We start from the raw sequence: 16609 nt of genomic DNA, 5'->3' as shown, positions 1-16609 counted from the left end.
CCGCGATGACCACATCGACTTCCTTCGCAAGACGCGGCGGTTGCTGGGCGAAGATCTCGTGCGGGTCCACCTCGCGCTGGCAAGGGAGGTTTCGCCTGCGCTGGAGGAGGGCGAGCGAGTGATCTTCTACTCGCACTACCTGCACGGCGTCGGCCTTCCCGTGAGCGGCTTCTTCTGCTCGTTTCTTGATTTCTACCATCTTCAGCCGTACCACCTCACTCCTAACACGGTGGTGCTGCTGTCGGCTTTCATCACTCTGTGCGAAGGTTTCCTTGGCGTCCTCCCCACCATCGAACTCTGGGGGGAGTTCTTCTAGTCCAAGCTCGGCACGGTTGTTGCAGGCGTGTTGGCTCCATGTGGCGCCTTCATCGCCATCCAGAGATCCACCGCCGACAACTCGTTCCCGCCTATCGCGCTGATCCAGTCGGTGAAGCTCTGGTAGAAGTCCTATTTTTACGTGAAGAACGTTGCTCCGCACGGCGACTACGTCAACTTGTCGGCTTATGTAGCCGGACCGCCACCTGTGAGGCAGCCCTCGTGGTCCTTCCGGGTCAGGTCGCTGACGCCGCCTGGAGCTGGTGCCGTCGCCCGGCTTCGGGTGCTGATCCAGTCGGAGCGTCTGACTGGGTCCGACTTGATAGCCGCCTTCGTCGAGTGCCGGGTACTCTCGCTCCAAGGCCGCCCTCATCTGATCTGCCAGATGAGCGGCCGCTTCGACCCAAGCCGGCTGAGCACCAGGGAGATGCCTCACGACGAGGTATCTTACATGGTGAACTACATCGCCAACTACAAGCTCACCGAAGAGTGGCAGTACGGCAAAGAGCCGTACTCTCGCGCCAACCCCCTGCCTATGGTGAGCTTTCTTTCTTTTCCTCTTTTCTTGTTGCCGAGTTCTCTCTGGCCGGCCTCTGACCAGTCGGCTTGTTTTTTAATCAGAACCCCCTCCTTAATCCTTCAGCCGGGACAGCGGGGGCGGAATGCGAGTTCGCCCCTGACCGCGTGGTGGACGACCTTGACGACCCCGACTTGGGGGCGGTCTCCCTTGACGACGACGCTATAGGGGGAGGCAGCGAGACAGGCGGCTCTAGGTTCTCTGCCGGCTTTGATGACTGGCCTGACGATGATGAGGCCGACCCTATTCCGCGCCGCCAGCCGTCGTTCGACCATCAAGGTGCCGGTCCTTCCGGCGGGCCGGCGCACAGAAACGTTGGGCGGCGCCGACTCTCTTCGATGGGCAGCCGAAGAAGCCCAAGGGTTCCACGGCGGTGACCAAGCGGGACGAGGCGGCCGTGAAGACGGCCCGCTTACGCAAGGTGGTGAAGCAGCCGCAGGCGGTTTCGGCGTAAGTATTGATTCTCGCACGCCTTTTTTTCTTTCTTTCTTCAGTCGGTGTTCTTCTAAGTCTTTCTTGTTTTATCAACCAGGGCTCCGCTCTCTCTTGAGCGGACTACCGCCGCCTCCATAGTTGGCGGGGCGGGAGGATCTGCGAGTTCCCGCCGCGTAGACCCTCGCGCCGAGCTCCAAGCGGCGATGGAACAAAACGCGCGGGAGGCGCGGGAGGAGCGGGAAGCGGAGGAGTGGAGAGCAGCTGCCACCGAGGCAGCTCAGGAGACGACGACGGAGTCAACCGAGGCGCAGGCCGACGCGGCGGCCAAGGCCCAGGCGGAGGACGAGGCCGCAGAGAGGGCGGCGGAGGCCCTGCGTAGCCAGCCTCCGCAACTCGTCATCCCCCTTTGTATCATGGCCCCCGAAATCCCGGTGCCCCCGCCGGAGGAAACCGGCCGTGACCCGCTGACGATGGAGAGGGAGGGGGTGACGTAGTCATCCCAGAGGGAGAGGTGGTGCCGCCTCCGTCGGCGGGAACGGGCCAAGGCGGCTAGCCCGAGGTGCCACCAGAGCAGTCGGCTGGAGGCGAGCCGACTGCAAGGGAAGATCTTGTGGTCTTGTCGCCGACTCATCGGCGTGCGGGGAGGGCGGCTTCAGAGCCGGACCCGCAGAGGGCCGCCGGCTCCAGCTCATTGTCGCACGACTTGAAGACGGCCAGCGTCAGCTCGCCAGGGTGGACGCCGGGCGGTGGGACAGCCGCGCTGAATCTGGCGGTGCAGGACGTCCGTAGCCGGCTTCAGGCTCAGGCCACCGCGCTGAAGCAGTGCACCCAAGAGTTTCTCACAACGCGGTCGGTCATTCGGGTGAGTTTTCTTACTCTTGATTTCTTCTGTGGGGGCGCGTCAGCGCACCCACTGGGTGTAGTCCCCGAGTTGCAAGTCGACTGCTGAGCAGGCGACTTGGAACTTCTCACAAGATTTTGGTTTAACGACTTGTTCTTGCTCGCAGCTTCGTCTTGTTTGCAGGACTATCACAACCTCCATGCCGCTACCTTCAACTCCTAGGCCCGGGGGATGAACCAGAAGGCCGCCAATCTGACGGAGAGCGACGTGAGTGCTTTGTCTTTGTATCTCATGTGGGGGCGCGTCAGCACACCCACTGGGTGTAGTCCCCGAGATTCGGGCCGACTGCTGAGCAGTTGGGTCAGATCTTTCTTGCCGACTTCTTTCTTAATTTATTCTTCTTCATATTGGCAGGAGCCAATGCCGACTTGAGGCAACAGCTAGGCGTGGTCCAGACAGCCCTTCGCACCAGGGATGGCGAGTTCAATGCCTTGGTTCAGGAGCGTGATCGTCTAGCCAAGAAACTGGCCGACCAGGAGGAGAGCCACAAGGCGGCCCTGAAGGCGGCGCAGGACAGCGAGGCCGCCCTCAAAGCCGAGTATGAGACTGAGGCGGCGAGGTGGGCCGAGGCGAGGCAGGCTCTGAGCAAAGGCTACGACCGGGTCGAGGATTTGATTGACGGTAGGCCGCCTTCTTCTTCACTTCTTTGCTTGTCCTTGTAATCCGGTTTATCTTCTGACTTGCGCTGTTTCTTTCTTGTTTGTGAAGAATATTTCCCCGGCTACTCCATCGCCGCCAACCAAGCCATCGAAGCTCACCGTGAGGCCCGGCGGCAAGCCGGGATTGAGGTCGCACCGGACACCAACCGGTCGCTTGAGGAGCACCTTCTAGCGATCCAAGCCCGCCTGCAGCCGGCCTACCGTATGCTCCGCCGGCTTCAGCATGCTGGAGTGCAGGTACTGGCCGCCCTCTGGCCTGGCGAGGTGATTCCCCGCACCCCCAGATGTACTGCCGACTAGCTGGAGGTAGTAGTCGGCCGCCTCGAGGCCTGGAAGGCTTCAGCAGCTCGGTCCGGCGCTCGACGGGCATTGGAGTTCGTCCGGGCTTGGTATCCTGGGCTGAACTTGGACCAGCTGCGCACCTGGTGGCAGGAGGCTGACAAGGACCTGGAGGCGGTCGCCGACTTCACCGACACCAGCGCCTTTGCCCCTGAGGTAAACAAAGACGGCATCGCGCAGCAGGAGGAATGGTTCGGGCTGAACCCGGCCGACGGTGAAGACTCGGCGGAGGAGATCGACTCCAGCGACGAGGGCGAAGAGGAGGAGGAGGAAGACGGCGAAGACGTTGTACTGGATGGTGAAGCAGCTAGCCAGCTTCAGCCTGATCATGCCTCCAGCAACGAGGCACGTGCGAATGCACCACCTGCCGCAGGTGACGATCAGGCCAAGACTCGCTAGCCGGCCACTCCTCCAACTGACACCACCGTCTCCACCGATCTGCCCGACGCCCCAGTTGCTCCCTTGGCTTGACTCGCCATTTTTACTTTCCTGCTTGTCACACTATGAATAGCTTTATTAACTTTGCGCAATTCCACCCACTAGGGGTGTATTCAAACTTTGTCGAATGCCGGCCTCTCGAAGGCCTTTTGTGTAAATATTATTATGTGTGTGCTTGGCTTCCATTCCTACTTGCTTTTTATCTTTCAGATGTTTTCCTTTGCCGCCCTCCCTTGGTCGTCGCCTTCCCAGCCGTACAGCTGCTCTGCAGTCTGTGGCCTGGTAAGGAATTGGCCGTGTAGGAGGGCAAGTACTCAAGCTTTCTTAGATTTTAGCAAAGCAAGAAGGGAAGCTGGCCAGCCGGCTGTTTCGACAGCCGGTTGGCGAGGGGGGGGGGGAACCGGCTTGCATTATGTAAGTTCGTTATTCCTTAGCCGTTTTTTTATGTGGGCCTCCTTCTCCGCCTTTGGCTCTTGTTAGTCGGACAACCGATTCTTCGAGCTGGGACTTTCACAAGAGAGGGCTTGGGTGCCGGCACATTACTTTTCGGACTGCAGGTAGAACTTGGACATAACTCAAGGAGGCAGGTCCCCGGGCCGACTAGTCGAACCCAGTGCCGGACGAAAAAATGAATGTAGTGGCATAACCATAGGTATGGTACCCGACATTCATAGATAAAAGAGGGTAGTCCCTGAGAACTCCTCGGGGAGCCCCTTGTCCCATACTTAATACAAGAGGTAGCATGGTACATACTGCATTTTAACTGTAAAATCTTCGGAGAAGATTGGCGTTCCATGGTTGCTCTGACTCCTTGCCGAAATCATCTCTCTTGCGTGCCTTTAGCTTCTGCGCATCGATCAGGTAGTAGGAGTCATTGCCTAGAGCCCGGCTGATGACAAAGGGGCCTTCCCAAGGTGCCGAGAGCTTGTGCTAGCCGGCTGTTCGCTGGATCAGCCGGAGCACGAGATCACCCTCTTGGAAAGATCTTGACTTGACCCTCTGACTGTGGTAACGGCGTAGACCTTGCTGGTAGATGGCGGACCGGCTGAGGGCTAACAGCCGGTTTTCTTCCAGCAATTCGACGCTGTCTTCTCGTGCTTCCTTGGCGTCCGCCTCCGTGTACATGGTGACCCGAGGTGAGTCGAACTCGATGTCAGTTGGGATGACAGCCTCGGCACCATATACAAGGAAGAAATGGGTGAAGCCGGTTGACTTGTTCGGGGTAGTGCGCAGACTCCAAAGGATGGCCGGCAGTTCGTCGATCCAGCAGCCGGCCGAATGCTCCAGCGGCATGACCAGTCGGGGCTTGATGCCGGAGAGGATGAGGCCGTTTGCTCGCTCGATTTGGTCGTTTGACTGTGGGTGGGCAACGGACGCTAAGTCCAGTCGGATGCCCTGTGTCGCGCAGAAACGTGCCAGTGCTCCCTTGGCAAAATTCGTGCCATTGTCGTTGATGATGCTGTGTGCTACTCCATACCGGGTTGTAATATCTTTAATGAATGTCACGGCAAACGGCCCATTCAGTTTCTTGATCGGCTTTGCTTCAATCCACTTGGTAAATTTGTCCACGGCGACAAGCAGATGTGTCATGCCACCGCGCGCCGTCTTGAATGGGCCGACCATGTCCAGCCCCCAGACGGCAAAAGGCCAAGTGAGGGGGATGGTCTTGAGTGCAGAAGCCGGCAGGTGTTGCTTGGAGCCGAAGATTTGGCACCCCTTGCAGTGTTTGACTAACTCCTTGGCATCCTCCAAAGCAGTGGGCCAGAAGAATCCATGGCGGAAAGCTTTGGCAACGAGTGCTCTTGAGGTGGCATGGTGGCCGCATTCGCCTTGGTGGATGTCTTTGAGGATTGCTATGCCTTTCTCTGGCTCGACGCAGCGCTGGAAGACTCCAGTAACACTGCGCCTAACAAGCTCTCGGTTCATTATTGTGTATGCTCCGGCTCGGTGTTGGACTTGTCTTGCCGAGATCTCGTTAGTCGGCAGCTCTCAGTTTATCAGGAAGTGGAGGATGGGTTGGGCCCATGATGGAGCTGTGACTTCTTCTATCGCCAAAATGGCTACTGCAACCAGGGTGGGCGGGCTGGGTTGTGAGGAGTTGGAGTCGTCCGCCGCCTGCTGTGTTGGTGCAGTCCCTGGGCCGGCTGCAGTAGTCCCCGGGCCGGGTTCGACTATGGCAGTCCCCGAGCCGGCTGCCGAAGTCCCCGAGCCGGCTGCCGAAGTCCTCGAGCCGGCTGCCAAAGTCCCGAGCCGGTTACCGAAGTCCCCGAGCCGCCTACTTGACTCCCGAAGTCGGATCCGACTGCGTCGGGGTTAGGCGGCACGAAGATGGAACTGGATTCCGAAAACGGCTTGGCAGATAGCTTGAGGAGGCGTTGGAGGGCGACGCCGGTTGGTATATCTTGTCGGGTGGAGCCTATTCGTGCCAGGGCATCTGCTTGCTCGTTGTTGGCCTGTGGCACGTGGAGAACTCGCACCCCTCAAAGTATCTGCTGATTTGCTGAACAAGGAAGCGGTAGCTTGCCATGTTTGCGTCCTTGGCATCCCAGTCGCCGGATGATTGCTGGACCACCAAGTCCGAGTCGCCATAGCATAGGATCCGGCAGATGCCGAGTTCCTTGGCTAGCCGGAGCCCGTGTATGAGTGCTTCGTACTCGGCCACATTATTGGAGGCGGCAAAATGGATTTGCAATGTGTATCTGAGTTTGTCGCCTTTGGGAGAGGTGAGGACGATGCCGGCTCCCAAGCCGGTGTGCATCTTGGATCCGTCAAAGTGCATACGCCAATGAGTGGAGTCGGGGATCGGTGGCAGGTACTGCGTCTCGGCCCAGTCGACGAGGAAGTCAGCCAATGCTTGGGACTTGATGGCGGTGCGGGGCTGGTAGTAGATCGTGTAAGGAGCCAGCACAATGGCCTACTTCGCCACTCGGTCGGATGCATCCCGGCTGCCTATGATCTCGGCGAGCGGGGTAGTGCATACGACCATGATGGGATGCTCTTGAAAGTAGGGCTTGAGTTTCTTGGAGGCGAACTACACACCATAGCACATCTTCTGATAGTGCGGATAGTTCTGCTTTGAGGTGGACAGTACTTCGCTCAAATAGTACACCGGCCTCTAGACTAGCTGAGCTCGGCCTTCTTCTGGATGCTGGACCACGATGACTGTGCTGACCACCCGGCTAGTGGCGGCAATGTAGAGGAACATGGGCTCTTTCTCAGTCGGTGCCGCCAAGACAGGCTGCGTGGACAGCATCTTCTTTAGCTCATGGAAAGCTTGGTCCGCCTGGTCATTCCACTCGAAGTGAGTGGACTTCTTCATGAGTCGGTAGAGGGGGAGAGCTTTCTCTCCAAGCCGGCTGATGAAGTGGTTCAAAGATGCTAGGCATTCGGTGAACTTTTGGACGTCTCACAGCTTGGTGGGAATCTTCATTCTCTCTATGGCCTTGATCTTGACTAGGTTGCATTCGATGCCGCACTCGGAGACCAGGAAGCCTAGAAGCTGGTCGGCTGGTACCCCGAACACGCATTTCTCCGGGTTGAGCTTGATCTGAAACCGGCGCAAATTCTCAAAGGTCTCCTTGAGGTCTTCCAGTAAGGTGCCCCGTTTCTCCGTCTTCACCACAACATCGTCTACATAGACGTGGGCATTTCTGCCGAGTTGCTTGAGGAGGCATTTCTGCATGCAATGCTGAAAAGTGGCACCGACATTCCTCAAGCCGAATGTCATAGTCAGGTAACAGAAAGCTCCGAATGGGGTGATGAAGGCGGTCTTCAGGCAGTTAGCTGGGTCCAATTTTATCTGGTGGTAGCCTGAGTAAGCATCCAAAAAACTCAACAGCTCGCATCTGGCTGTGGAGTCTATCACTTGATCAATCCTTGGCAGAGCAAAAGGATCTTTAGGGCAGGCTTTGTTGAGGCTGGTGTAGTCAATGCACATGCGCCACTGCTTGTTCTTCTTTAACACCAGGACCGGGTTGGCAAGCCATTCTAGAAAGAACACTTCCATAATGAAGCCGGCTGCCAGAAGCCAGGCTATTTCTTCTTCGATCACTCTTCTCTTCTCTTCTGACAGGCGGCGCAAGGGCTGCTTGACTGGCTTGGCGTCAGACCGGACGTGTAGCTTGTGCTCGGCGAAATCTGTCGGGACTCCCGGCATGTCTTTGAGAGACCATGCGAAGATGTCCCGATTCTCATGGAGGAAATCGACGAGCTCGCTTTCCTATTTGCTGTCGAGGCCGGTGCCCATGACAGCGTACCTCTCCGGGTGCTCCGGGTCCAGAGGTATCTTCTTTGTCTCTTTGGCCGGCTGGAAAGAACCTTGAGCATCACATTCCTTGGGGTCAGGGGACAGGGCCGGCTGCTTGCCAGCCAGGGCCACAACTCGATTCAGCATATTCCTCTCTTCAGCAATCAAGAGGGACTCGGCCAGTCGGCTACTAGCTACTGCACGCTCAGAAGACTTCTTGTAGTCTCCGGCTATGGTGATGATGCCCTTGGAACTCGGCGTCTACATCTTGAGGTAGGCATAGTGGGCACAACCATAAACTTGGCCAAAGCAGGTAGGCCAAGCAATGCGTGGTACGGGCTCTCCAGATCCACTACCTCAAACCATATTGCCTCTCGGCGGAAATGATCTTTGCCCCCAAAGAGGACATCATCTTGATCTTGCCGATTGGTGAGCAGGATAGGCCGGGTACAATGCCATGGAACACAGTCCGGCTTGGCATGAGCTGCTTCGACTTGATGTTGAGCTTCTCCATGGTATCGCGGTACAGTATGTTGATGCTGCTCCCGCCATCTATCAGCACGCGGGAGAAACGGGCAGCTCGCCTTTCGGTCGCGAGGGTGGCGTCCAAAACCAATGCATAGGAGCCAGGAGACGGCATCACCTCTGGGTGATCGGCCTGGCTCCAGCTGATGGGCTTCTCCGACCAGTGCATAAACTCGGGGTTGTTGGAGGCGACCGTGTTGACTTCTTGCTGTTGTCGGTGTCGGCTGCGCTGGTCTTCCGTTTGGCTTGTAAAGACGATGTAGGCGGCATGTTCATTAGGAAACTCATCTTGGATAGCTCCGACTTGCGGCCGAGCGGCCGGCTGCGGTGTGGCAGGAGGCGGCTGGCCTGTAGGCGGAGGCGGCAACAACCCCTCGCCCTTGGAGATTCGCGTGAGCCAATGTCACTTCCGAGTTGTGTGGTTGGACGGCTTCGCGCCGCTATGGGACTTGCAAGGGGCATCGAGGGTTTGCTCGTAGGAGAAAGCCGGCTGCTAAGCCGCCCTGCCGCCCTTCTGCTTCTTGGGTGCTGTCCGCCCTTCAGGTTTCTCGTCTTTGACCGTGGCCCCCTGCTGGCTTGTGGAAGATGACATAGGGGCCTTGCACTTGTGGTCGCTCTGGTATGGGCGTCGGCTTGATTCTCCAGCCGGCGTCTTGGGAGCCGGTGCCAGTACTTTTCCAAAAGTGTCTACCCGGAGCTCAGTCTTCATGGAAGAGTCGGCCGTGGCGTACTTGTCTGCTATGACCAACAGCTCGTCGAGGGTAGCCGGCTCGTCGCAGAGGAGTCGGTGCTTGAGGAGGGTGCCCTCTCTGCACCCGACAGTGAAATACTTTATGGCTTGAACCTCGTGCACCCCCTCGCAGGAGTTGCGGAGCTCGACCCAATGCGTGAGGTAGCCGCGGGTTGATTCATTGATCCCTTGTACGCACAAGGAGAGCTGTCAGGGCTTGGGACCCCGTTTGTAGGTGCTGGTGAAGTTGCATATGAAGGCTTCTGTGAAGTCCAGCCAGCTGTTGATGCTGTAAGGTTGAGGCTGTTGAGCCAGGTGCGCGCCGTGCCTTGGAGCATCAGGGGGTCATATTTCACGGCAACGCGCCCATTGCCGTTTGCTATACGAACTGCGGTGGAGCAGTCGATCAACCAATCTTCCGGCTTCATGAAGCCGTTGTACTTGGGCGTGTCTCTTGGGAGCGAGAACCCTTTGGGGAAGGGCTCGTCGCGGATACAGGGGCTGAAACAAGGAGGGCCGACATCATCTTCTTCTTCCAGGGCCAGGGATCGCGCAAGGTGGTCGATCCGATGGCGGGCATCATTCTCGTCAACTCCTTCACTGCGACCAAGTCGGCCGCTGAGAGTCGGATGCGCGAGAGACGGCGGGGTGGGATATCTCTCCCCATGAGGCAGAGGAGGAGGCGGGTCGCCTCGTCGTTCCACACCTCGAGGGCGGCCTTCGGCGTCGCGCGCGATGGTGATTCGAGTCCGGCTGCAGCTAGCAGCCGGCTCCTTCTCTTGTCTCGCACGGGCGCTGCCTGAAGTCGGCGTACGCAACGTTGCGCCGTGCTCTCGACGAGGGGGACCCCCAGCACGGACGCCTGCTTCGTGTCGCTCTGCGGCCGCGTCGATTAGCTGTTGGATGCGTCTGGTCATGTAGGGGAGCTCGTCGGCCCCCAGTCCATTTAGCTCGTCTACAATCGACTGGGCGGCGCGTAGATTCTCGAGGGGTGAGGCGTAGACTGGGCGGTCCGCTCCCAACATGCTGGCGATGGCCGCGCCGCGTTTCTTGACGACACCGACTCGGCTTGGCCCTTCTGGAGGCAGCGTACCGAAGGTGGCGCGGTCGACTTCGCGCTGGTGGGCTTCGGTGAGGCATCTCATGGAGGCTATCCTGTGGCCCTCCGCAAGGAGAGCAAGGTGCCGTGCCTCCAGCGTCTCGGTGTCAGGGTCCGCCGGGATGGGGGCGGACAGATCATGCAGCGTTGCCTGCAGGGCGTCGCGGGCGTTTTCGTCGGAGGTGCCGCCGTGGCTGATGACTAGCACCTCGGTGACGGTGCTGCCGCCACTGTCGGCCCGAGGGAGAGGGTCGTCGAAGATGATCACGTTGGTGGGGAAGGCGTCGAGCGACGCCATGTCGGAGTCGACAAGCATCGGGTTGGTGGAGCCAACCGACTCCAAGTCTGCGGTAGGCTCGCTAGAGACGTGGAGTTGGTTGAGGAGGCTGACGAGGCGGCTCTCGGGGCAGCCTGTGCCCGCGTCGGATGCGGGCTCGTCAGAGATGCGAGCCTCACCAAGAAGATCGGTGAGGCAGCTCGCTGCACAGGCGTCATCGACGCTTTGCAGCGCGTCGGGGCAAGCGCCATCGGGCGTGCCGGGCTGGCTACGCTTGCTGGGGAGGAAAAGGGTTCCTGTCTAGAGTAGGTCTCCGGACGACGGTGGACCTAGCCCCACGGTGGGCGCCAAATGTCGTGCGGTAGGTGTGACATATGCCAACGGATGGCTTATCTGTGTGGGATCCAGTAAGACATCGTCGGTACCTGGAAACGGGAGGAGGCGAAGACATGCACGCCGGCGGATCTTACCCAGGTTGGGGGCTCTCCGTGGAGATAATACCCCTACTCCTGCTCTGCGGGGTCTCCGCATGATCACTAGATCAACAAGAAGCTACAAGAGGCTCCTTGAGCTGTTCGATGGAAGGAGGAAGAAGGGCAAGGCTAGCTCTCTCCTCTCCCTCTAGTGGTGTCTAAAACTATCTCCGATCAACCCTTTGCATGGGTGTCCCGGGGAGTTTATATAGGCCTACCCCCCGGGGGTACAATGGTAATCCGGCTGGGCGCAGGCCCTAGCCGTTAGTGTCTATGATCGCCGGCTTCTCCGCCGGCTGCTGGGGCCCGCCGACTGGTGGGTCCCGCCGGCTGCCGGCTCATTGGTCGACAGGCCGGCCCCACCGCTTGGGGGTCTTGTCGGGGGCTGGTTACTGTTGCCTCGCCTCTGATGACGATGGCTTTGTCGAGGTAAGCATGGGTACAGTGTCGCCGCCTTGCGGACTCTCATTGTAGCCTACCTCGTCTTGTCTCCGTAATGGTGCGCACGCCCCGAGGAGGGGAGCGAGCTGGCTATAGGAAGCCGGCCATGCCTCAGGCCGGCTGGAGGAGGCCAGGCCGCCTTCGGGCGTCTCTCTGACCAAAGGGGCCCACCGCCTACGGGCTGTATTGGCTGCCCGTCATGGACGGCGTCATGATCAGCATGGCAGCAGTGCCACGGCGGACGGGTGATGGCTGTCCTGTACGGCGTACTGTAGCCATGCTTGCTCCGGGATTCGGGGGTGGCAGATTTTTAGGGCACGACCCCTGGCCGCCTGCTTGGGGCCGGCCTCTTGGAGTCAGTTCTCTTGGGCCGGCCTCTTGGAGTCGGCCATATCATGGCATCCCCCAAGAGAGTTTAGGGCCGGGCCGCCCTCCGGTAGCCGGCCTGTGAGATAGCCGGCCGGAGGAAGGCGGCCCCGCGTCTTGGGTGCTTAAAGGCTCGGTCGGCCCGTTGTTTTTTCTAAGGGCCAAAGGGAGCCGGTTAGGCTACCCGTGGTCATTTACTCCGATAGAAGTCCAGACCACACCCCGTCGCCAATCAAATGATAATACTAAGGCCCGGGGCTACACGAAGGACCTGCGAGATGTATTGGAAAACAAAGAAGGACAGTCAAGATCGATCTACAGATCACCGGGGCGCGCCACAAGACATGATGATGACCATCATGCCGGATACAATAAACCAAAGTCTAGTCGGGCCAAATACAATAGACCGGATTCATTTGAACTAGTCGAGATGTAGCCCGACATAGAGGTGCCGCACACCCCCTATGCTTCATTGATGAAGTTATGGATCATGAATTCCCAGAAGGGTTTAAACCCGTAAACATTGAATCATATGATGGCACAACATACCCCGCGGTATGGATCTAAGATTTTCTTCTCCACATTCACATGGTCCGCGGCGATGACTTACATGCCATAAAGTACCTACCACTTAAGCTCAAAGGACCGGCTCGGCATTGGCTGAACAGCCTGCCAGCAAACTCCATTGGCAGTTAGGAGGACCTGGAAGATGCGTTCCTTGATAACTTCCAGGACACTTACGTGCGACCACCGGATGCTGATGACTTAATTCACATAACCCAACAGCCCGAAGAGTCAGCCAACAAATTTTGGACTCGGTTCCTAACCAAAAGGAACCAAATTGTCGACTGTCCGGATGCCGAAGCCTTAGCAGCCTTCAAGCATAACATCTGTGACGAATGGCTCGCCCGACACCTCGGCCAAGAAAAGCCAAAATCCATGGCAGCCCTCACGACACTCATGACCCGCTTTTGCGAGGGCGAGGACAACTGGCTGGCTCATAGCAACATCACACCCAAAAACTCAGGCAATTCAGACGCCAGGGACAGCAACTGCAAGCCACGACGAAATAGACACAAGCGTCGCAACAATGGCGACAATGCCGAAGACACGACAGTCAATGCCGGATTCACAGGGTTTAAATCCGGACAGCGGAAAAAGGCATTCAAAAGAAACAGTCCGGGCTCGTCTAGTTTAGACCGCATACTCGATCGATCATGTCAAATTCACGGCACCCCCGATAAACCAGCCAACCACACCAACATGGAATGATGGGTGTTTAAACAGGCCGGCAAGTTGAATGCCGAAAACAAGGAAAGGGGCAGCATAGCAACGACGACGAGGAGCCCCGACCGCCGAACACAGGAGGGCAGAAGAAATTCCCTCCCTAGGTGAAAACAGTAAATATGATATACATAACCCATATTCCCAAGCGGGAATGGAAGTGTGCACTAAGGGACGTCTATGTGATGGAGCCAGTCGCCCCAAAGTTCAACCCATGGTCCTCTTGTCCAATCACCTTCGATCGCAAGGACCATCCTACCAGTATCCGTGATGGCGGTTCGGCCGCATTGGTCCTTGACCCCATCATCGACGGATTCCACCTCACACGAGTCCTCATGGACGGTGGCAGCAGCCTGAACCTGCTCTATCAGGATACGGTGCGCAAAATGGGAATCGACCCCTCAAGGATCAAGCCCACAAAAACCACCTTCAAGGGTGTCATACCCGATGTGGAGGCCTGTTGTACATGCTCAATCACACTGGAAGTGGTCTTCGGATCTCCGGACAATTTCCGAAGTGAGGAGTTAATATTTGACATCGTCCCCTTCCACAGTGGCTATCATGCATAGCTCGCACGAACCACATTCGCAAAATTTAATGCGGTACCGCATTATGCATACCTCAAGCTCAAAATGCCAGGACCTCGCGGGGTTATTACAGTTAACGGAAACACAGAGCGCTCGCTCCGCACGGATGAGCACACTGCGGCCCTCGCGGCGGATGTACAAAACAGCCTTCTTAGGCAAATAGCCAATTCAGCGATAAAGAACCTGGATACCGTCAAGCGAGTCCGGAGTACTCCGCAACAGGATCATCCGGCACGTCCAGAGCTCGACTAGCAATCCGGCCTCCGCTCTAGTCCCAGTCAAGCGGCGAAATTTGTGCCGCGCGTACATAACTACGCACTTGAAATACCATGGGAATAGGCGGAGGCACGTCCATTACACGGTCCACAATGCGATTTGACCGCCCCAGGACACATGCATCTTTGCATCTCCATTTTGCTTTCAGGTCCCTATCTTCAGGAGGCTCTTCCGAAAGACCGGCTGTCAGACACATAGCGGTACGAACACTCTAGGAGGACAAGAAGCTTTGGCATACAGGGGAATCCTCAGGTGGTCTCTGATAATGATCGTTATACCTATTTTACATACCCACATACCGCCCGCTCCTGGCCAAGATGTGTCAAAAAGTCCTATTTTGCTTATCGCACTACTTGTATAAGTACGCTTCGACGTATCATTTAAATAACAAGGGGAAATAGTATACGGTGTCAGCTTGCTATTACGTTTATTTACCCCTTTCCTTCACTGTTTATTTATTATACCCGTGCATTTTTGCACGACCAGTTTGCCAGGGGCTTCAGTACCCCATAACCTGGCAAGACAAGTCCGAACACTTTTGAACAATGCGGCACCCCGAACTTATAGCATTATATGCATCAGCTCCGAATTATGTATTGGGTCAATAGTTGGGTTTGCCCAGCTCCTATGTTTTGGTACCTTATGTTCCGCTATATCGGCTAAGGTAGCGTAGGGAGAACTACTGCGATTGTGTCCCGGTTCTTCCGGACGATCACCTCAGTAGAGAAAGCCGAAAACTGACTGTCATGATAAGGCGAGAGCTGGTCGCTGTTCGAGAGGTCTCAAATCCTTAAAGATTTTTTCTGCTTCAGGCGAGGAATCAGCCTCGTCCGATTTAGGCGTGTATAGCGCCCCAAGTCTGGCTTTTAGGATACTAGGGGCTTCGCCAAAATTTAAAATTGTAGACTTCTATGGCTAAGTGAGAGCGATAAAGCCGTATAGTCCGATTGACTCGTTCGCGGTACTAAACACCTCCTTAAAAGGACCAAAAATTTGGATGAAGAGTGTTTATACTTATCCCGAACACCCCAGTACTAGTTACATGGGGGCAGAAGCTGACGACTAGCCAGCTCTCAAGATTTTATAAACGGCTGCACAGAAGGTAATATTTTAAATTAATAAGCGCCATATAGTGCACATGAACTGGTTTTCATATTACAGGATGATATGAGTACATTTAGTCGAACATTACATCCTTGGTACATTCATCCGCTACAAGGCGGGCACCCTTAATGACATTTTCATAATACTGTTCGGGGTGGCGATGCTCCTTGCCCTTCGGCGGCCCCTCTGTCACCAGCTTCTCGGCGTCCATCTTCCCCCAGTGCACCTTCGCACGGGCCAACGCCCTGCGTGCACCCTCAATGCAGACGGACCGCTTAACGACTTCAAGCCACGGACATGCATTCACCATCCGCTTGACAAAGCCGAAGTAGCTGCTGGGCAGGGGCTCGCCAGGCCACAACCGGACTATGAAGTCCTTCATGGCAAGCTCGGCCGCCTTGTGAAGTTCGACTAGTTGCTTTAGCTGGTCGCTCAAGGGCATCGGATGTTCGGCCGCAATATACTGGGACCAAAACAACTTTTCTGTCGAGCTCCCCTCCTCAGCCCGATAGAACCCTACGGCATCAAAGATGCTGCGCGGTAGATCTGCGAATGCTCCTGGAGAGCTCCGAACTCGGGTAAGTAAAAGGAAAGTCTCCTTCACATGCTTGCTTTGCATAATGAAAGCCTTACCCACAGCTATCTTCTTGGCCGCCTCAATTTCCTGGAGGGCCTTCTGGGCTTCGGCCTTGGCATCTAGTGCGCTCTGACGGGCCTTCGCAAGCTCCGACTCTTGTGTCTTGGAGTCATGCTCCAAGGACTCAATTTTTTTGACAAAGTCCTAAAGCTCTTGCTGGACCTCATCAACTCGTGCCTCTTGTTTTCCGTGCTCGGTGCGCTCCTTGGCCGCTTTGTTTTCGGCCTCGGATAGCGCCTTTTTAAGGGCCGCCACTTCGGTCGTGGCCCCTAGTAAAATTCATCGTGCTTCTATTAGCATCAATGATTTTTTACTTTATATAACATTCAGATGGGGTATTACTTACCTTTGTTCTCCTCGAGCTGCCTCTTCACGAGGCCGAGCTCTTCTTCGGCCTGCCCAAGGTTCTACCTCAGTACGGAGACCTCCGCAGTGGCAGCGGCGACAGCCAGTAGTGACACTTGCTTATTCACATAGACATAATATGTTTAGACTCCTGGGAATAATATTTGATCCTCTGTTCGGCTTTTCTTCCCGAACACCAAACAGAGCATCAGGGGCTACTGTCTATACTGTGATACTTTCTTATAATTTAAATTACTTACCTCAAAGCCTGTCAGGAGGCTAGCGCAGGCTTCGGTCAATGCGCTTTTGGCGGACCGAACCTTCGCAATCACCATACTCATAAGAGTATGGTGTCCTTCATCAAGGGAAGTGATCTGAAGCGCTTCCACCAAGTTACCCGATACCTCTGGATGGACAGAGGTCATTGGCATGGGCGGCTATCCCCCCTTGGTGGGGGGCTGCCTGTCTGAATCCGGAACCACCGGAGGTTCCGGCGCAGTATCCGGCCGGGGGCCAAGCCTGCTGCGGCCCCCCTCATCTGAATCCATGGGATCT

This window comes from Triticum dicoccoides, chromosome 1B (assembly GCF_002162155.2).
Source record: "Triticum dicoccoides isolate Atlit2015 ecotype Zavitan chromosome 1B, WEW_v2.0, whole genome shotgun sequence".
Classification (NCBI taxonomy): domain Eukaryota; kingdom Viridiplantae; phylum Streptophyta; class Magnoliopsida; order Poales; family Poaceae; genus Triticum; species Triticum dicoccoides.
Note: the sequence above shows the minus strand (reverse complement) of the source record.